Raw genomic sequence first — 23577 nt, forward strand, 5'->3', positions numbered from 1 at the left:
AAAGAGAGTTCATCAACTGGGGTTGTTAAAAAGTCATTTAAAAAGGTGTGGACTTTCCCAAAAACTGGTTGCATTTTTAAATGAACAAGAAATTGTTATATAAATATATATATATGCATCACTTAAGACAATGTAGTATGTGCTGTGGAATCTTTTGGGTTACATATTGTAGGTTTATTTTAAAAAAGCATCATTAATACGATATTTTCATCATAATGTGCTAAGCTTTGCAAACTACTGAAACTGACGAGAGCAATTTTGACTTATTTCTTTCATTATTCTTCTATATATTCTGAATTCACAGAAGTGTTAGCACAAACGTTAGCTGGTCACCAGAGTCATATAGGTCATCATCCTGTACAAAAAATGCTATGGCAGTACGTGCAAACAATTTTCATCAGAGTTAGAAATGTCATTTCCAATGTCAGCGAAAGAGGAAAAGTCAGGGCTCAGTAAAGTCAATAGCAAAGTCAAGTCTTTTTGTCGCCCAAAGGCTTATATAGGCACCACTGCTAAACAAAAGAGGAGTCAAGCTCTGATAAAGGGGCAGCAGAGGAGAAAAGTGGTTTCATTTGCTGTTGTGATTGTAGATGTAGGATGTGGTGCATAAAGAGGGGCAGAAGAAGCAATAGGATGGAAATTAATCAATAAAATCAAGACACTGATGTTATCCTGGGCGACGGGGTGAAAGACAGTCTTAGTCAGATCAAAGCTGCTGACAAAGTTGTTTTTCCCCCCATCTCTTTGAAACACTTCATTTCCCAGGGCAAGAAGTGGCAGATGTGGAACAAGACAGAGGGAAAAGACGGAAGCAGGAAATGGCTGCAGGTTAAACAATAGACAGGGAGCAGAGAGAATTTTAAAAAGGTATGCTGAAGGAGTTGACGACAGGAAGATGTGAAGGGGAAATAGAAGCAACTTTACCTTACTATAACCGTTGCCCAATTCACAGTCAAGGAATGAGCTGGGCAGGATGAAAAATGAAACGAAAGAGACGAAGAGGGCGGTATGAGTTGAGCATAGATAGACCGACCGACAGATAGACCAGAGAAGTGAAGTGAAGTGAAGCTGTTACTTATAGCAAAGATTTTACAAAGGTTTTGATTTTTTTTAAGGCAAAAATACATTAGAACTGATTATCGTCATCCACAAGCATGAAAAGAAATAGGCTTTAAAATCAAGAAAATACCCACAAGCTCTGTTATGGATAGCATCCCATCTAAAATGTGTAGCCATTCAAAGACACGTCAACACGTATTTCATTCGACTGCTCTCACTAAAACTCGGAACCAAGGGAGATGTGGGGGGAAAAAAACAGGGACGTAATATCAATGAAGAGAGAGAAGACGAAGAGTGTAATCCACGAAGCTTCTTTATAATTACCTGACAAAGCTGACAAGAATCCCAGAAAATGACTGAAGCATTAGATTAAACAACGTTCTGCATTTAACAGCCACAACCTCACGCTCCACTGCTCAGGGAGTGCAATCAAAAAACCACACACACATACACAGAAACACAGACTCATACTCGTGTCAAACAAGTATGTAGGCAAGCGCTCACCCACCTTAACCTTCCATGATGCTGCACCACTTTTAGCTCTTGACAACAGGCTAATTGGTAATTATTCACACGCTCCCCTCCTGGGAACCAGCAGTCCTAATGAAACTGCCTCTGTGTCTAGTGTGAAGACAGGTCTTTAGCGCGTGCGCGCACCTGCACGTGCGCATACACACACACACACACAGAGAGCCAAGCTCAGGGTGTGTAAAAAGGTCCCAGAGGTCAAGAAGGAAGCCAATGGTTGAGGATGCATGGAAATCAGACCACAAATATAGGATAATTAACTTGACCCTCCTCACAACGAGTGTATCAGTGTGAAATTGTTGGTGATTAATACAACATGAGCCATGCATGAACTATGCATAAAAAAACACAAATTACATGGCAGATGAGAATAAATCCTTTTTTCTTTTTTCTATTTTAAAATGTTGAACTGTCCATGTCACTGTTGACATGACAATCGTGTACAAATAAGGGGACGGGGATTATTTCTGAGGACAGGGATTATGCACAATTTACAAATACTGCTGAGGTATAATCACACTTGAAGCATAATGAGTTTGCAGAGTTCACTAATGCCTAGCTTTGACATTTTCAGTTCATTTCTACAGCATGTGAGACAGTTGGCAACCAGTTTTATATCCAGCATGACGGCTAAAAAGGGGGCTCTACTGATTACTTCCATATTATAATGAAGTCATTTGCATATCATCACAACTGATGAGGTATATTACTCGGCAGAAATTTCTGTGACTTCTGTGGTAATATCAGGGTGGGTGATGCTTTGTGACAAGGCAGCTGCGAGGAAAGAGCTGAGGGAGCGCACAGAAAGTAGTAAAGTCTCAAAGACAAGCAGGACATGCATCTGGCAATCACTCAGCAGAAACTCGGGGAATATAGAGAAGGTCACCCCGATAGCAGCGGAAGAAACAGTATTGGCATCACACTTGATAAGGACTGCAAAATCTGTGTAAAAAAAAAAAGACATCTAACAAACTACATTGATGACATGACTTTTATGCAATCTTTTCAAGATGTTCACACGCTTGTAATTGTACACATGGTGCTCAGCTTTCATTCAGGAAGGCCATTCAGTCATGCTCAGCTGTCATCCTCTGCTGCATCAGCTGAGAGACGTTAACCAGACAACCCACAGTCAGCTGACGGTTTACCTCATTCCCGTCAACGCATCCGACTGGCAAGATTCATACATGACACATTATTTAAGCTGCCTTAGTTTATCTCCGTTTTCTGATTCCTCTGCAAGTGGCACAAGTGTCTAATATCACTGACGCTGGCTCTGTTTTAAATGGATATCTCCGCAGGCTACGTTCCGTGACTTACAGACTTTCCATGCATGATTGCTAATGGAAGGGTAGGAAGGAGCTCCTCCTGCCTCTCACTTTACGCTTCATGGACGGGTAAGTTTTTATAACATCGAAAATATTATTTTATTGGTACGAACAACAATTCACTTCCTACCAACAACATGCACACGCGTTTCCTGGCTCAAAGGGAGTCTATTTGACCACACAGACCATTGTATAGTGGAAATGCATGTTAACAATCTCATAATCTCTTTCTAGTAAAACTAATCTGATGAAGACCACACTAAATAAAGCAATTCAGTGACTACTGACAAAGTTCAGATCGCCTTCATTAAGAACTCGCAGTGAGAACATTCAGTATTTTCAATGTACTGTGTAGGCAAAGCATTTATTGCATACCTCACAGCAAAGGAAAAGAGGCCTCTTTCTCCCACGAGTTCCACTCTCTGTACGCCCATCAGAAAGACTTTCAAGAGATGGGTCACTGAAAACAAACAAGTTTAAAGCATCATAAGCACTGAAACTTGAGGATCCCTTTTTTTCTGGTCAAATAAACAGAAGACTTTACTCACTTAATCGGGAGACTGTCCTGTAAAAGTTTCAAAATTGGATGCCAAACTGCATGTGCACCAGTAACATGAAACTGCTCATCTAGTTTGCTGAATCCACCTGTGACATTTGACTTCTTGTGCTCAGCAGGATTTCTCTCTTATTATTGATCCAAATACAGTAATGCATCTAAAGAGCATATATCTAATTTTATAACTTTAGGGGCAGCTCTGATATACCGTAAGTATCTCTGGACAGCTTCATACCCTGCAAAAATGCCGTTTGGTGTTCAATGAGTGCACTTGCCACTGCCTCCTCATTATTTAATTGTCACTGTGTGGTGTCACAGCTTGAGGCGGGCCTGTGTTTTGTCTATGCATTAACCTCTCCTGTCTTCTCAGATCCTCCTCCTGCAATCAGTTTATTCCCGTCACCTGTGATCCTGTCATCACCTGCAAGTCATCTCCCATCAGCCAGGACTTGATTTAGTCTGTTCGTGCCACACCTCACTGCCAGATTGTTAGAGATTATTCCTACCTTCCAGGGGTCTGTATGTTTGCCTGCTGTTTTGGATCTTTCTGCCTGTCTACTCTGACTACCCGGTTTATGACCTCTGCACGATTGCCTGCCCCTGTCCTGATTCGTCTGCTACTTTGGCCTGGCTACCCAGTAGCGAACAATAAAGCTCAGTTCTGGATTTCCCTTCTTCTGTCGTGCGTTTGGCTTCTTACCTGCCTTGGTCCGTGACAGTGTAATCTCCGGGGCTGAAATTCTCCAACATTAATATGGCCTGGCTTCGTCAGGAGGTACTTTATATTAGTGACAGTAGTCTGCTACAGTGTTAAACTTCATAAACACAACATCCATACAATCTGTTTCCACCATCAGCACAACATGGCAACATATAAGAGCATGCACACCAGTCAGGGCCTGCAAGGCCTTCTCTAATGGCCTAAATACCAACACAATTACAGCATCTTTGGAGTCATTTTATCCAGTTTAACCAACCAAACGGAGGAGAAAGGAAACCTCGGTGCTTGGGTTTACCAATCCAGGTCAGTGGGTGAAATGTTGGAAATTGTCTGCAGTTCATACACAAACCATGTCAGTGTTGACTGAGCTCCAGTTCAGCCAACCTTTGCCCTACCATCCCTCCTTCACGCTGTGCCTCAACCAACTCTAGAATGAGATTATAGTAGAAGCATCAATAATAAATCCAGTAACCTGGAGGAAACCTCAAGTTTAGCCCCACTAAATTATCGATGTGACTTAGGAGGGGAGAATATATAGGAGTTATAGGTAGTATGGGAGGGAAAACATGTATTCTGGATCAGCCAGAAATAATATGGAGTTCATGAATAATATAGGAGCCCACAGGCGGGCTTGCAAAAGACAAATGAAAACCTGTATGATGAGGGGGAGGTGAGAAACTGCATCTCAGTAAACCACAACTAATGCATTTGACTTTGATTTTGCTACCAGTGAATAATGGGAATAAATTACAGACACACTGGGACCATGACGTAATACCAGGAGGGTGAACTACCGTTATGATCAGATGTATAACACAACGGAAGACATCTGGCCTTCTTCTCGTTGACGCATTAACTCCATGACAGCTCACAGATGTCTACATGTCTGGAAGAGCCACACCAAATACACAAACACACCACTGTGTCATTCATCATCGCCCCTCAGGGCCCCATTCTGGGCATCACAGAAATATGGCTGATCCCCTCATAAATGTGGAGGCTGCTCACATTAATACATGTATATCTGCATGTATGCACCTTGATGAAAGCACATCCAGGGAGATTTCAAGCTATAGGAGCTTATTTCTTATCTACAAAAAAAAAAAACTGAGCATGCCAACCCCTCCATTTCTCCCCCCCCCCCCCCCCCCCCCCCAAAAAAAAAAATGCTCATCTCCTTTCCTCCATTTTTTTCTATTTCTCCACACTGCAGATCTGGGATTTGAGCTTTTTGGGTTCACGCGGCGGGCAACGAGTCTTAAGGACTCAAAGTTTCTCTTGCATTTCAATCGTTTATTTTGGGTAAAGTTTGAGCAAGCCCACTCACAGCCCGGAGACATGAAATATGATAAGAAGGCTGGCTCATATCTGATAACTAGTTGCATAAACACAGAGTGAGAGAGGAGACAGCCTACGCTGGCTGATGCAACAGAAATAAAGGAGTTATGTGCAACCTATATTAGAGCCTTGTGTTCACATATAATACCGCTTCTCTTTCCTATTGCCCAAGCTCAGAGACATGCACAAAACCGCCCACGCTCGCTCTTCCTCTGTAACTATTTCTCTCTCTCTCTTTCTGAAACTTCCAGAAGTATCATAAAGTCAAGAATCACCGCAGGATTTTTTTTTTTTGACATGGTCAACAAGCCTGAACCGAAAGGTGGAAGAACAAGATTATATCGAGACTGAACAGTGCATTCAAAGTTTGGATTTCTGCAAACATTGTTGTAATATATGTGTAATTTGTGTAGTTACTTTACTAATATTAGTAATGGCTAATGGGATTGAAGTATGAACATTATTCACATGATTATCAAGATTCCAGTGAGATTAATTTCCTTGGCTCAAGGCTTAGTTAAAGCCACTGATTGGGGAGGTGGGACGCTACGCTATCTTGCTTTATATGGGACGTACCACTTTATATGGGATGTACCACTATCAGAACCAACCCTTTTGGACTCTGCAAAGTAATTTGTAGGGTCTTTCTAATTAATACTGGACACTCGTCTTCTATGCGTGATTCTCAATGTTGATTTTGAGGTCATGTGGGTCGTTGGCCCCTGCTTTCCACCCTGACACTGCTGCATGAGATGGCAGAAGCCATTGGATACTGAAACTCGGTGTCATCGCTATGATCTCTATGTGAGGGCTGTTTTTCACCCCTCTGTACAAACAGCTATTATTCTGTCTACGACACCTTATGCGAACCACTGACATCCTCTATTTATATGTCAATGGCTGACATATTTGGTGTCTTTAAACTCTCGGGGAGAATATTTGATATGACTTACCCCCATGTTCTTAAACTTTATATAAACAAGACATTTTAAGATCAAACTTGTCCGTTGCCGTTTGCATGAAATCTGAATTTTTAACCACCTGCCATCATTGCTTTTGTCCCTGCTAGGATTTAACTGGATGTGTTCAAGTCCCTGTTTGACACAGGAATCAACCTTGCAACTATGGAGGATTTCATCATGAGCTTTCATTTAACTTAGCTTTGTCTGAACACTGTGGGCTAAATGATCTTGACCCCTTAAACCAAGAGCATCTGAGCACTGACTAGTTGTCTTTCTGCCGGCAGAGACACAGAAGCGTGACCTTGCACCTACCATCTGCCTGCACTTCCTGGATGATTGCCAGGAGCATTTCGAACAGGTTGATATTCAGGTAGGTGCTGCTGCGTTTGTGCTCATGCAGCATATATTCAGCAACTTATTCGCATGGTAACGACTTTTTGACTTCTGCAATTTCCTGCCATTGGAATCATTCCAGATGTGGTGCGTTAGGATCAAAGAAAGACAGAAACTGGAGATGATGAAGAGATGACTAATGCTTTGGGGGGAAGAGGAAGTAGAGGAAGAAACAGAGACAAACTGAGAGAGATTATACAAAGAGAGATCGAGAGCAGTAGACATATAGCCATTACATTTCAAGCGGCTACTTCTCATTTACATTTCTTTCAATTTCCCCTTAAGATCACTACTGTATTCTATTACAAACAATTACTGTAGAATGTAAGTTTTACTCGTGTATATATATATACATATATATATGTATGGCGTATATATTTACCATGATGAGCATTGGAAATAGCTTCAGTAACCCTTATATCTTATGCGGCTGTGAATACATGTTCAAACCTTTTTTTGTGTGGCTATGACTTATTTTGTTGTGTGACCCCCATCAGTCCTACCAGGCATCATCTTCTCTCCACTTATTCTAAATTCTGATTTCAGTGCATTTCAGTCCACATTTGAGTGTATTTTTACACAGTTTGATGCAGTATTCTTTTTTTTCATTATGTTCCTTGCAGTGTGTTTCCTTACTTTTTCATTCAAGGACACACTTTATACATATAAGTTGCTGTGTGGTAGCCAAGCAGGTGGTGTCTGCAACAGAGGAAGCTAATGACACTTTAAGGTTTCACTGCAGGGGGTGATGCTCACTGTCTGTCAGCCTGCGGCGGGCTGGCATGTCCGCTGCATTGCCCTCCTTGACACTCCTGCGAGTTGTGTGTCTGCTCTCCATCCCCTGTCTTTCCCTGTGCAAGGAGAAAGTGGAGGGAAGAATTTCGTATGAATATTGATCATCTAGGCGCGTTGGTGTTCGGTGCCGTGGTGCTCAGCTCTTGAGCAGAGATTGATGCCTTGTCAGTCTGTTGTCGCACTGAAGAGACAGGGGCTGTCAATGCCATATAAATCTACAGCAGATGGGTCACAGGGGGGTTATATACATTATCGGCTAAAGTGGTGCCATATTTGCTTGTAACACTAATATATTGACCTTCAGAAAGTGCGGTTGTGAGACACAACTATACTGCCACTTTATGTCAGCGTTAGAGTATTAAGCAAAAAATGTGTTTAACCTACAAATGCTCCGACCTGTGCACAGGCTCAGTTTTTTCCAAATATCATATACTGATGGCCATAACATCATAACCATTTTCCTAATATTGTTTAGATACCCTTTTACCATCGAAATAGCTCTGATACACCGAGCTACGGACACCACCAGACTTTAATACCTTTACAATGATGCTGCTCTACTTTGTGCCTTATATGTCCCTTAATTGTGTCTTACGTGTCCCTTAAATGTTGTGGAAAATGTGCGCATATGCTGTAAAACAAATTGCCCTCCGAGGGACAAATCAATAAAAGTGAAGTGAAGTGAAGTGACTTAAGTCCTGGAACTTGTGACTATTTGTCTATTGCTTCACATAGAGGCTTGATTGCAATGAGATCTTTGAATTTTGGGTGCCGGAACAACACATAAAACAAATACTATTCCTCAAACCATTCCATTCCACTTCTGTGAGTCCGTTCTGAAGCTCTTCCCATTGTTAGAGCTTCCTTCAGTGAACAGGAGTCAGCGTGAACCAATGGACTCGTCAGCATCTGTCCAGCTCCATACACAATACTCTTTGATGTGCTGTGACTCCAGTCTGAGTGCTATCAGAACCGACATTAAGGTTTTCAACTATTTGTGCTGCAATAGCTGCTCTGTGGGATAGAACAACACAGGCTCCCAAAGCGCACCAGCAAGCTTTGACCATTTATGACACTGCAATCAGTTGCCCAGTTGTTCTTCCCTATATTGCTTTTGGTGGGGCCAAACCCCAACAGAGCAGAAAGACCCACCAACACCTGAAGTTTTGTAAATGTTGTTAAAGTTTGTCACTCAGATCCTCATGTTTGTCCATGCTGAGGACAAATCGTTCATTTGCAGCCTCATATATCCCATCCACTGACAGGGTCCATTCCAACCAGGCAATTAATGTCCTTCCCTTCATCTGCAAAATAGTGTATTTTCTACAACCACATATGTCCTAGACTGTGACAGACTCAGTTCTTAAACTTTTATTTCTCACACAGCAGATGTATATCGATGTTATATTGACCAATTTGCAGCTTGAACAGTGTTTACTGCTTTATCAGCAAGTTTTCTCAGAGAAGAGAGAAGGAAAATAGAATTGTTGGTGACTTCACAAAAGAACAAGAAAGTGAATAGCAGTAGACAACTTTTAGGGGACTCAATGGAACTTATTAGGGGACTTATTACAATATGTAACATTAAGGATAGACCGAGTGCTTCACAGACATCAGGAATGCAATCCTTTAAACCCTCCACTCTGGCAAAATGTATCCTTTATTCAAAGTCATAGGTAGCACTCACAAGCACTTGCTCCCCCTTATTATGATTTCCAGATGTTTGTTCAATATGTGAACTAAAAAGAGCTTGGAAATAATCTGAAAAGGTATTATTTAATTAATATGTAAATAAAAACTCAAAATTGAGTCACTGATTCTGAGTTTTCTCATTCGAGAATCTAGAGCATCAAGTTTTGCTGTAAACTTTTCGTCTTTGTACGTTGAACGGTAAATCACAAACCACTACTTTAGGATGTTGCTGAGATTGTAGTGATTCTAAAAGTGCAACATTTAGACATTACAAAAAATGAAATGAAATGCTGTTAAAATGGCTGCCTTGCAGCACACACATAATATCTTTATTTTACCGACAATCATTTCACAAATTGCAGTTGTACCCATTTAAAAAGCAGCACTTTCTAATCCTAATCTACAGTCAACTAGGATTGCCATCTCACAGCTGTTTCCTCCAATCAGTCCAGCTGCTGTTTTTGTCCATATTGTAGAGGCTCTGAAAGTAATGTGAAGTTCTTGGCATAATGAAAATTATGATTATCTACAAATGTCGATTTAACGAGAAAAAGAAAATCAGTAAATCCAATTCTTTAAACTAGCACAGATAAATATGTTCAGAATGTATGCATGGATTGGGCAGCACGGTGGAGCAGTGGGTATTGCTGTTGCTTCACAGCAAGAAGGTCGCAAGTTCAAATCAACTTTGTATATTCTCCCTGTGTCTGCGTGGGTTCTCTCCGGGTTCTCCGGCTTTCTCCCACCTCCAAAAACATGCAGATCAGGTGAATTGATTACGTTAAATTGTCCATATGGGTGTATGTGTGTGTGAGAGAGAGAGAGAAGTGAGAATGATTGTCTGTCTAGGTATGGCCCTGCAATGAAGTGGCGGCTTGTCCTGGGTGTACCACATCTCTCGCCCGAAGACTGCTGGGATAGGCTCCAGAAAATTAATGTGTAAATGGATTCCCACAAATGTTTTTAATTCAACCGTATAGAACATGCATACAATCGTTAAACTTTGAAATGTGGAGACAGAAGTTTAGTTAGTCAATTCAGGATCTGACCCAATGTAAATAATGGCCCGGGTCTAACCTCATGTGAGTGTAACCCTTTTCATCCTGAATTCTGCTGGCAAAGTTGACATTTGACCTTTTGGATTCATAATGCTATATTTTTTTATCCAGCTTGCCCATGTGTGTGTGTGTGTGAAATGTTTGCGAAAAATTATACTATGACCTGTGACATCCAACTCTTCCTTGAGTTAAATTCCAAATTATGATGCCAAATGAGAAGAACTTCCCTCGAGCTATTGCCGAGACAGAATTGGGACAGACGGACAGAACGACCGACAAACTGAAAACATCGTGCCTCCAGGGCAGACTCTAACTCCCTTAGAAGCTTGTGGTAAATGCAATACCGTTAAGCAGCAGACTGTTAACTGTTTTACATCCATCCCTCACCAACCACCACAAATAAATTCTCAAACTGTGTGAAGCATTTTAAGCATTTTAAACCAGTAGACAGAAAACAAAACTCATATATAATTGTAGCAAGAATCAATTTGTCACAGGTTTGTTTACTCTACATTCCCAGCTCCTTCTGAACAGATGCGCAAGCACCACTCCATTCAGTCCCCCCAACAGACTAAAGAGGGTGATAAACAACAGAAGCTTCATTAAATTCAAAGGGTTTCCATCACAATCTGCAATACCTGGAGCCTAAATGCATTCATATTTCTTAAACTCATGGGTAAATAAGGTATTGATTCATGCGCCTCGTTAGGTCGAAATTAAAGAAATATCCTCTGAGCCAAAAATGAACAATGCATTCTGAACTATATTGCTTGCAAATTGTAAATTACCGGTATAGAGAAAACACCAAATATTTTTACAGTGCTCATTCACAAGGGGAATAAGTGTGCATGATACATGGTATGTATGGGCTACTGTCACTGGAGGCCTTCTATATTAATTTAATTTTAAAACCCTCAAGTGGAACCTGATAGCGATTACTTCCATTAATGTTACCGTCATCATCGTTACAGAAACTATAACCGCCATCAGCCCCTCCTCAAATAGCAAGTGGCCTCTCTCTGCTGATGTGTCTGTGGTCAGAGGGAAATTCCTCACTGGTATATGATGAGGGCACAAATAAGAGGAGAGTGGCATGTAACAAGGTTGTAAAAATGCACTACAAATTCACAGGTGGCACAGAATTTACTTCCACCTCAATTTCAAATGAGAATGACTTGCTGCTTTTTGCCGTTAAATTCAGCCATGTAAATGTATTGATTTATACCGCAGGGCTGATGTCACTCTGAGCAGAGTGAAAAATCAAGAGCTAGGGAGATGGTATAATGCATTCCAATGTGAGACAGTTTTTGTAATAGTACTTGGTTACACACATTTATGCAAAATGGGTTGTGAAATACAATGATTTGCATACTCACATGAACCCACGCAAAAATAAACTGAGCCTAAAGTTCCAAGAAAGAAATGTGCATTATAACTTGACATTTATTGTTGTGCTGCCAATCATAATTAACATTTACTCAACAAAGTTAACTGCAGAACAGAATGATGCAGATAGTAAAGAAGCTGTTAATCATACTTTGTATACTGTGGTGGATTTTTTTCAAAGAATAGTTTGGGTTGCACCTTCTTTTTCCTTGAGACAATATTTCAATCAGAAGAGACCAGTGATTGTAAGTAAGTAAGAGTCAACAAAGAGTGTGTGCATTTTTGTTTTGTTTGTTACATGTAAATGAGGTGTGGAACTGAACATTTCTGGTGTCAGTCTTACTAATCAGGCAGAATGAAATCAAAGGGCATCAATCCTGAGCAACAGCAGGATAAAAGAGTTGAGTGACAGACAGTGGTGTTGGTGGTGGCTGATGACCTTGATGAGAACTAGAGGAACTAGTCACTGTGTGTGTGTAGGGCGGGGGAGATTAAAGTAAAAAAAATATATATATGTTATGTTAAATTATGCATTATTGTCTGTCATGCTTTCATCCAAAGGCCTAAACAATCTGCCTCTCAGTAATTTTATTTCTCATATCACCGTCAGCCCCTGGTGTGTTCATCTTTGGCTCTAGAGATGTGATTTCCTGGGCTAAATAATAAATTATTAATAAGCAAACTGAGATGAGAGGTTCACAATCACACACACTCGCTAAACATACACTTTCAAATTCGGAAAGCCCATCATAACTCCGAATCATCGTTAAATAAGTACGTCGTTAAGTGAGGACCACTTGTAATTACCTCCGCCGAGGTTATGTATTGTTTGTCTGTCCGTCCATCTGTTAGCAAGATAACTCAAAATGTTCTCGACGAATCTTGATGAAATGATCATGATCACTCACCAAAATGAGCATCATGTATAGTTGGAGCTTGGGTCATTCAAAGGTCAACAAAGAGTTGCATTTTTAGGCCAATATGGATGTAATAATAGAACAATCAACTTGCAAGATGCACCTTAATGATAACTGAGAGGACTTATTTCATCAATGGAAACTGTGTGATATGGTTGAAAGAATAAATAACGTTTTTTTTTTATGAAATAGGTTTTGACTGTTTGTCTGCAATTCCCTTTGTCTGCAGTGTTTATGATGGAGCCAGGCTTCTCCAATCAGATAAGATTTCTTACATTTCCATAATGCTGCAGCTGCACAGGACTATCCATACAAGGGGAGTGTAGGCCAAGACCGATTGGTGCTGGTCTCTTTTTAAAAATCAGGACTGCTTCTTTAAGTTATCGGAGCTGTCAATGGGGAAATATCTGTTTATTCATCAATTTAAAGTTCAATCTTTGTGTGTGTGTATGTGTATGCGTGTGTGTGCACGAGCATGATTTCTAAATGATGTGAGCTATTCAAGCCTTTCTGTGTTCAAGAAATTGGTATTGATGAGCCCTCACTGAAGTAAGAGGCCCCATGCTGTTTCAGTGGTGGTGCACAGCATTAAAGCAGACAATTATTTTGTCTACTTATTCCCTCGGTTATCTTCACATAAATAAACAAACAGATGGTATACGATGAATGCTTTGAAGACTTTTGGGAAGCCAGTGTCCAAAGCTGGTGACCTGACTTGGTAGAAGGGCTAAAAGTATTTGAGGACCAATGTAGGATTTTTCCTACAGCAAAAAAAAATAAATACTTTGATAGGCTGATTGAACACCAGGTGAAGATACATTTACCCTTCAGTCTTTTTTAGGCATTAATCCATATTTTGTGTAATTTGGTGTTATAGTCGTCTTTACAATTCAGGTGACAGCAACACCAAATTAGCTTCAGCAGTCTGTCTCATACGGCAAAGCAGACTAGCATGCTGTAGCTAATGTGCAACAACTGGTGCAGAATATTTCAAAAAATGTATGATTGAAACTACAGTTGTTAAACTTATGTTCCACGCAAGCAATTACAAATACATAGCAAAAATATTATTTGACTGTCATTGTTTTGGGTGTATTGAACTGAACACCCTGTTTGGGAAACAAAAAGGTATAAGCCTAAAATCGTTACTTCACAAATGCAAACAAACAGAACCACAAAGAAAGCAAGAAGTTAGCCAATGTCATGCATAGTAACACACACACATATTACAGAAACATCTTTGAAATGAATGAACATTAAAAGACGTGTCAAATACATGAGCCAGACCAACAATTAAATAGAATAGAATAGAACAAAATAGAACAGAACAGGATAGAATAGAGTAGAATCTTCATTGTCATTGTGTGGCAATGAAACACTGCCCCTGCCTACTCTTTTTATTACATATATTTGTTTTTGTCCTCAGGAATCTATTTCATACATATATTTCCTCATGTAACATTTAAAATAGATGAGCTCCCAGTTTTGAGATGAAAATATGTTCTGCATAGATCTGAATGTTTTATAATTTAAATATGAGCCTGAGATTTGAAAAGAATAAAATAATCTATCCCATGATTGAAATAAATCAGCTTTGTAGAGTGAAAGATTTATCACCTCTGCAGAAGAGCTCTGACAATGAAAGTGAGCAGCTTCAAATCCATATTAAATACAAAGGAGCAATGGCTATATAGAGACGTTAGATATCTGCATATGAACGTGAGCCTGCAGGCATATTCCATAACTGTTTTATATTCAAAACTTTAAATCCATGTTAGACCAAGGAGAAATAGTAAAACTAGTCTTGGTAAAAACTAAAATCACACAACAGCCAGCAGGGTTTCCTGTAGTTTGTGTGTTTGGAGCAGGGAACAGTTCAAAGGTTGTCGTGACAGATATCAGAGAGAAGCAGCCTTGAATTTTCTTCAAGTATATAATAGTTTTCATGGAGTTTTCCATCTGATTTAAATGGGTTTCACTGTCCTTTACAAGTGGTCACAGATATATTTCATATATATATATAGGGCTAAGAGCCTACACAGAACTCAAGATCCCAGGTAGAGGACCCGAACTTGAAGGAGACACCATACCGCCTGGGTGGGCGAGACAACAATATATATATATATATATATATACACAATTGCCTCCCACTTGCAGGATACATTTTTATTATATTATTCATGAGCCTTGAGGCAACAAGTTTCCATTATTTCCATTTGATGTATGAGCACTGGCATAAATGTGCATATACTTGGAATGCTCGTACATCTTTTCGTGTTCTTAAAATTGTTTTTTGACCTCCCCAAAGGCCCAGTGTGATTTCATGGGATGGCATGGCACATGAATAGTGCAAGACTTGCTATTATATATTGGCTGTTGTTTCACACACTCAAAGCTTTTAAGGTGATTTGCCAACTAACGCATTTTACTTTCCTTGAGTTCCACAGAGTTGCTATTTGGTGAATTTCAGGCACGGAGACTCTTTTGTTAGGTGCAAGTAAGTAAGTTTACAATGCAAAGGTACAATATTACCTTTTAATTTCACATATTAGATTAGTCTCCCAAGTTAAAATCCTAGGTTTGCTTGATCCATCCACCACCATCACCAACTCTGTGTACATGCTGATATGCTTCCCTAAAATGTCATGAGGAAACCAAAATGCATACGAAATGTGAAGCATAAATAAAAAACAAACTAAATCAAGCGACCAGTACATGAGTCTGCATACCTTTCAAGGAAAATCTCCCCCCCCCTGCTGCTCGAAAGACTATCCTGTCAGGTCAGGCCTCTGCAGGGTGCTCTGTGTGAATCCATACCAGCTTGTCGCTCACTGATCATTGAAATAAGAAGTGTCCTGAATGAAGTAAGCATGATTGGTTGTTTTGGTTGACTGATGGATTGATTTCATACAATGTTGTGGGACATTGTTATTGAGCTGAAGCCCAGAGGAGACAAGGAGAAAGTAGTTTGTGTTTTCACTAGTTTTCATCCAATTAGGTGAGAAAGGAGAGGATGGGGGGGGGCGAGGAGAGAGACAGAAAGACAGAAAGACAGTCAGGTACACAGAGGTCATCAGTTATCCTGCGTCAGCTGTTTCTTTGTAATCTCAGTTGCGGGAGGAGAATGGATTTCATTTCATCCAGATAGTGAACCTGAATGAGAGAGAGAGAGGGGGGGGGATTCTCTGTTCAAATTAAATTGCATTGCAAAAGATGCATTTAAAGGACTCTGAAACACCCATGCACCAAGTCTATATTCAAAAAATGTACTTAAAGAAAATATTTACCATGTACCGCTTAATTTCAATTTCAAAATTGTCAGTTGTGTAGATGCACGTAGTTACATATTAATACAACTTTAGGCATGTAAATGGACATTTATCAGGTGTGTAGGTTAGATTAATTAATCTAGATTAATCTAGTTTCAAATGATCTAGTTTATTTCTTACGGGAAATATAGTTTTGGTTTTCGAACAAATCTGTTCTCAAAATAACTACGGAACAAATTATGTTTGAAAACCGAGGTTCTGCTGTATTCATGAAGGCTTCTGTCAAAAGGCCTAGCGCTTAATAAGAGGTGAAGAAGTGAAGTACTGAAGCAACTCCTCCACCAACATGAGGAAAAGCTGTGTTGCACTGCTTCTGTTTTCAGCTTTGGTCAGAAATGACTCATGCAAGAAGTCCTCAAGCACTCGCACACTTTCCTTTGTACACTTCAGTTTTGTTATGCAAAAGTCAAAAAGTACTTTTGGTCACTCTGAAGTGCAGTTTTCTCTCTGTGACTCAGTTGTGTCTGATTTATTTTAGTCCAACTTTGGTCATGTTGCTCCGTTTAGCACCAGGGTGTAGCACTTGTACTTCTGGAATCACCTGGCAAATCTAATAAAGTGAATTCAGCTATAGATAACTAAAAGTGCCTGAATCTTTTTTTTGTTGTCAGAGGAGGCAGAAATCGCTTTTATTGGTAGCTTATTTTAATATCACAAATATGCAATATCTCTTAATGTTGCAGGACGCTGGCATACAGTATGAATGCACAAACGGAGATGGCGAAGTGATGCCATGGGTTGGTTTCACCACTCCTTAGGGAGGGGAAAATGGAATTTAGTTCAGCACTGTAGCAAAAGGACTGTCCAAAGGCGGCTAGTAGGAACATGGCACTCTAATTTTAGCTTGAGCTGAAGCTGAACAATAAACTGGACTGATTATTGAACACTGACCTTCTCTGCAGGCAGGGGCAGAGCAGAATGTGCTTCCTGAGGAGACTGGGATATTTCAACTGTGTACAGAACTTCTACACTTGTTCGACCCGTCGGTGGTCGCCGGTGTTCTTTTCTATGATGATCTGCTGGGGAGGTAACAAACAAAAAAAATCATTAAAGGGATACAATTGGGTCGAAATCAATGGCTGGACGCAGTGATGCAAATTGTAACCTTTTTTTTATGCATAATATAAATAATGAATGCTCCAGACCAAAGGTCGAAAGTAAAATGCAATATCAAATGCGTTTCTCACAGTTACCTAAGGATGTCATGCAGGTTGGAGTCTTTCTGGAGAGGCTTCCCTGTCTAACAATGCAATAAAGAACATAATATCCTGTAAATTAGTCATCGCAAATGAGATCCTGTTTGTATAAGTATATTTTAAGCTTTTGAAAGCAAAATTTAAATGGTGCCATAAGGACTTTGCCTGTCTGAAGAATTCAGTATTCATTGATTGGAATCCGGTGAAGTGTAAATGCCAAAGGATGCTGTTGGACTCTTGATCACAGCAGCAACAGCATCCATAAGCCCAGAACCCCAAGGAGCTTTGCAGCTTCCTGAAATGGAACAGAATACTATCTGGGTTGACAACTGTCATCTATATTTCAGACTGGCATTTAATGGCTATATTAAAAGCCCTATTAATCTTTGGTAACGACCCTGCATGGTTATTGCTTTGGTGCGCGAGATGTGGATTGTGGTTTTGTGTTACAGGAGATAGGTCAAACAAATCATTTTTATTGTCAGCCACCACATTGAACTGGGGCATTTGTTAACATTTGGAAATGACAGAAAATTAATGGAGGCAGTAATGAGGCTTAAATGACAGCTACATGATCAGATATGGGTCTCAAACATCTTACACAGACAACAACATTTTTAAAGAGCTCGTGCAAGGAACAGAAACTACATTTTAATCACTCGCTTGTGCGTATCTGGACATTTCTCTTCTCTTGATCAGCCATTTATCAAACCTACCATTCTGTCCATTTCTAACCCTTCATCAATTTTCCTCTTCGTTCCTCTTTTCGTCAAACTTTAGGCGATAACAAGTGTCGGATTTAACTTTCCTTCACAAGTTCCTTGCGCAGAAGTGTCTGCACATCGAGGCAAGGGAAGGCCATTATGCCATATATTTGAAACTCCGAAGACATTTTGAAATAAAGTCAGTATCCTAGTCACAGAGATGGTCTCCATAGGACATGCAAGAATAGAGAGAGAAGGGATGAAATAAGATGAAGTCAAGAAGACGGCAAAGGCAAGAGTTGAAGGTAGAGGGAAGTGGAAGTAAAGATGACAAAGGATGGAGGGATAAAGAATGCTGTCGGCTGAAAGCAAAGGAACACAGGAACAAGGACGTGGAAGGCTCCATCGCTCACTTGTTCTGTAATTGAGCTTAAGATCGGCCTACACTCTGGCTTGATGGCAAATTTTATTCACCTCCCCATTTCTCATTTGTGGTCTTTATAGCTTTCACTCGCGTCTTTCTCTTATCCCTCCCTCCTTGCTTTCTTCTTTTTTCCTTGTGCACATGAAAGCGATGGAGCAGTCTGACGCTGCATGATGAATATTAAAGGCCTGCTTCTGTACTTCGTTTAGAGTAGGCCTTGTGACTTTCAATTGTGTTGGGGGGGGGGGGGGGTGGGCGGTTCTCCTTCCTCTCTACCCTTCTTTTGTCCTATTGCATCCTACCTCTGGTCAATCATGTGTTTATTAATGTTTGCCTCTGTGATTATGTGGCTGTCTGGCAGAGGGTGCTTTGCAGGCCTTCCAGGCAGCATCTGGGGGTAATTTTGGTCCGGCAGCTCAGGCACCAGGTGTTTCTAAGATATTGCAAAAAAGATCTTAATTAACCATGTCAAATACAGCTAAGAAGACAGCATTGTGTTATGACTGTTTTGTTTTTGGGGGGAGGGTTATTCAAGAGAACAATGTATCACCTGAATAATTTGTACATAATTTCATGAAATGGCAATGCTTCTGAAGTTTCCGTGCTGCATTATACAGTGAATAGTGTCTTGTCACAGCATGGGCAATGCAGTGTAAGGAGTTTTTGCGCATCCATGTTTTATATCAAAAGACAGGTTCGAAATTCCCACTGGTGTGTGTGCTGTGGCCTCTGAAATATCCAATTCATTTGGGATATTTCCATGGAAATAAAGGCATAATGCCAAACATCATAGTTTTTCCAACACTGACACAGCCTCAAAGGAAATCCTATATAGCAAGTGGAAGTTTACAGAGCAGAACCTGGGGAATAAAACACAAAGATAGACGTTGGATTTATTAAAACAGAGAGAAGATAAGAGGATCAGAGAATCACAGCCTTTCTGTCTGACTGATCAGAAGCTCTCTCTGTTGCGCAATCATACAATGATGCACTTTATTCACCCCCCACCTTTAAATGGGGGGGTGGAGGGGTGTTGCTGCATGGTGTTGAGTGCAAATTTAATCAGGTACAATAAAGGTTTTTAATATTCTCAAAATCTCCTGCCGTCAAGTGAAATTATTGGCGTAGTGGTTAGCGCTTTCACTTTACAGCAAGAAGGTAACGGGATTGAATTATATCTGTGTGGAGTCCGTTTGTTCGGCCACCCAGCTGGGATAGGCTCCAGCAGACCCGTGACCCACATAGTGGAAAAGCGACCGGCATCTCATCTACAGGAAAATGAAAAGCTTCATTTAAAGCTTTGACTTTAAATGAAGTCAGGATCGATTGATCACTCGGCCTGAGACTCGGCTCTGCCAGTTGGGTTTACGCGTGGAAGCTGCTGCGTTGAGAGTAATGTGTGCGACAGGCAGCGCTGCCCCTCGTCTGCAGAGGGATAAAATGTTTGAGGAACGTCAGCGCATAACTCGGTGGTGAATTTGTTTGTATCTGTCCGTTTGTGTGTGGTTTTATGATTCTGAAGATGGGTGGTTGACTTTATACGCCCATTTTATGTCAGCGTTTATAGGTGCCCCCCGCCCCCCCTTTTGGCTTGTATCCCTGAGTGAGAGCTTGTTGGAGGTCTGAGCGGAAAGTACCGGTATGAGAAAACACACACACACACACACACACACACACACACACTAATCTGATACACTTCCTCTGGGTGGAGGATGAAAAGAATTTTTAAACACAGAGCTGTCTTAAAGACCCTCATACATATTTCATCCAGCAGAGCTCATCCTGCTATCATAAAGCCGATTAATTGGACATTTACTCAGACACCAATCGATTTAAAAAATATATAAGTCGTACATTCTCTCTCCCCATCCACGCTTAGTTAGGTTTTCTATTGCTCTTCTGTTTTTACTGCCTGCTTGATCTCTCTGGGGTTTAGTGAAGTTATGGCCTGAAGTGGCCATTTCAGCTGCGTCAGCCCTGCGTGATCTGTGTGTTGTGCACGTCCATCTTAAACTTTATAGATATCTGCTGACAACCTGGTGCATCGTATGAAGCCGCCCAGCTTTTGCTGTAGCATCCGTACCAGTTGAGTGGCTGTTTTGCTTGTCATCTCCCTTTGAGACTCTCAGCAGGTACCAAACAATCTTGGCGGTGGTGTTCTTGTCGACTTAAAACAAGATTGGCGATGTTTTATTAAGATTAACTTGACGCCAAACCACTTAACATTAATAGCCCTTGAAGTGTTTGGAAAATTCCACTAAAGTATAAGTCATAATTAAGTATAAGTTTGGTAAGAGTTAAGTATGAGGGGTTTTGTTTATATTTTGTATTACTGTTTAACTTAAGTACTATTTTCAGTGCACTAGTCATTGGTTTAGAATATATTGTTCCAACTACTGGTATTTACACAGGGAATGATGCCTTGGAAGAAATCCTCTCTCATGCTAGATCTGAACTAGTTTATCATGGATGATTTGAATTTAGACTGACTCTCAAAAATCTTTGCCTGAATAGATGAACAAACAAACAAAAAATATTTGCAACAAAAAAAATATTTTAGACAACTTCTCCTCTTATTTGAATAAACTAAATATGTATGACGTTAACCAATAATTTTATCACATTTACTTTTATAAACCTTCTGAGCAAATTTACAAAATACAAATCCTTAATGGAAAATCTTCAAAGCTCGTCATGATGGAGATGCAACCTGGAAGAAAGCCAAAAAGACAACTTTTAATTGATCAGTGAACCCTTCTATACTTCTATTTATCTGTACTTGCAATTATAAGTAATTCATCACAATTGGGAAAATTATCAAACCTTTGAAAAGCACTTCTCCTGCCTCTCTCACTAAAAAAAAATTATGTTGCAAATTAAATCATAACAAACACATCCACAATGTGTGAGGCTTTTAATCATCATGTCATTTCATCTGGCAGTATGTTTAACAGACAATTAACTAGCACTACCTTAAGGCCTGGCTCACCATCTGCAGGTGCATCACCAAATATTCTCCAATAAATTACCAAATATTCTCCAATAAATTACTGCTGACATCTGCGAGACAAGTTGAAGTTGACAATCAACTAGTTACTTTAAATCCCCCAAAAAATCTGAGGATGAGAATCATCTCATTGTAACACCTCTTAGCCACATCTTTATTAAATAACCTTTCATCAGGTAAAGTAAATATAAAAAGTGCAGACTGGATTGTATTTGGAGTCAGAGAATATTGCACAGCCAGTGCTGTCAGGTTTTAGATCATGCCTCAACACAACCAGAGTTACAGCATGTACACAATCTAATCGAAACTGTCAGGTCACCGACAGGGAGAAACCATCAACAAAGCAATAAAGAAAATTGCTTGTTTAAGGAATAAAAACACGCCATTAGTTTAATTATAACTAATAACTATTCCTCATGCTCATCTGTCTATATTGCACTTAATTTCTTTGAGTCAAATATTTTAGGTCAATGCAATCAAGATTTATACATACTAAAAGAGTAGAATGGAATTTAAATGATAAATTCCCTTAAGTGGACAAAAGATGAAAGCGAAAGAAGAAGACACAAGCAAGAAATAATTGGGATCCTCACCTCAGGTGTATTTGGCAGGTTCCAAGGAGTACAAAAATTCAAATTAAGATAATACGTTTTATTTGTACAGCACCATGCATGAAATGTAGTTCAAAGTGCTTTACAACAGCTTTTACACAGTAATACTAAATGAAAATACTAAAATATGAATTATCAAAATAATTAAATAAGAACTAGCCAAAATACGAACAGACAAAAAATACTCATTTTTAAATATTGTTAAAAATAAAGAGTTATTAAACTTATTGTAGATTCCAAGATGAACAAATTTAAAGCGAAAAACAAAGGCTTGCTGTCAGGGCAGTTCGTGATCTTTAGCATTCAGAATTGGCGCTTATTGAATTAATTGTTCATATAATACAAAGCATCAATGCTATTTGTTACAATTATATGACTAATAATAAGCTATTGTCATAGCCAGCATGAAGACAGACCGTAAAACACTTAATTTCATCATATTGTTTTCGGGGGAACAAAGATAATTAATTATATCCCTGTTTTATAAAATGCTGATCATGCTGAATAAATTGACGATGTGTAAAAGCTCTGTGAGGGCAGCATTAAAAGTAGAAAAATCAACAGCAAAATCAATTCAATTTGAATTAAATAGCTGCAGTGCTTGGATGACCTGGGACAAAGTCAGACCATGAAACTGGCCCGGAGGCAAATTGTTCTGGCAGTACTGACTTTAGAATCTGACTGTGAGAACTCACTGTGCTATGCCTTTTTGCTCACATGAATTTAACCCGCTATGTTGAACTACGAACTGGTCCACAGGTGTGTTATTATTTTTTTGCAGGTCGAGTCCAAAGTACAAGCTTGAAACAGTTTAATTAAATGCAAACAGACTCAAAGTGCATTTGTCAGGTCAGTGTTTGTGTGCAACAACAGTAGCACAGGGCTTGTATTAGCGGGACATAGCCGATTAGTTCAGAACCACAAGTTCTTCTTTTTGTTTCTGGAGTATGCAGCTGTGCTATTGCCCATTTGAGGAACTGATTCAAAGGTGCCATTTAACATTATGTTTTAATAATTTCATGAATATTTAATTCATTTTATTTAACATTATGTTTTTTTTTTTACAGACTTCGTACTTCACCATGAAGATTTATTTGAACTATTTCTCTAACAGGGTAACTGTTGCTAAAAAAAAGCTACACTTTCCATATGCTTTTCAAATCAAAAGCTTTCTATGTCAGGGCTGGACATGGGCATTAAATGTTTTGTGTATATAACAGTGTAGCTGGAAATTTAATTATTTTGAAAAGGTAACTTTTACTGTTGCCTTTTTTTAAATATCAAATTTAGATTTTTGTTTTTAAATGCAGCATTTCTCTAAGTTTTTCTCAAGTGGTTGATGGGATGGTTTATTGCTGAAAATGGTTGTCATCTGTCTCTCTCTCTCCTTGTGTGTGGTTTTCTTTTCCTTTTTTTCTTTTGCATATGTACTGTAATGGTCTGACTCTGACAAGGGGTTTGATTGGTTGCCAATATATGGTATGCCTGTCCACATAAAAAAATAAATGTGGTCAACATGAGAATCTCAAGACAGGTAAAAAGATGACGAAGGACTTTCAACGGAAACAAGCCC

Source organism: Brachionichthys hirsutus, chromosome 13, assembly GCF_040956055.1.
Source record: "Brachionichthys hirsutus isolate HB-005 chromosome 13, CSIRO-AGI_Bhir_v1, whole genome shotgun sequence".
Taxonomy (NCBI): Eukaryota; Metazoa; Chordata; class Actinopteri; order Lophiiformes; family Brachionichthyidae; genus Brachionichthys; species Brachionichthys hirsutus.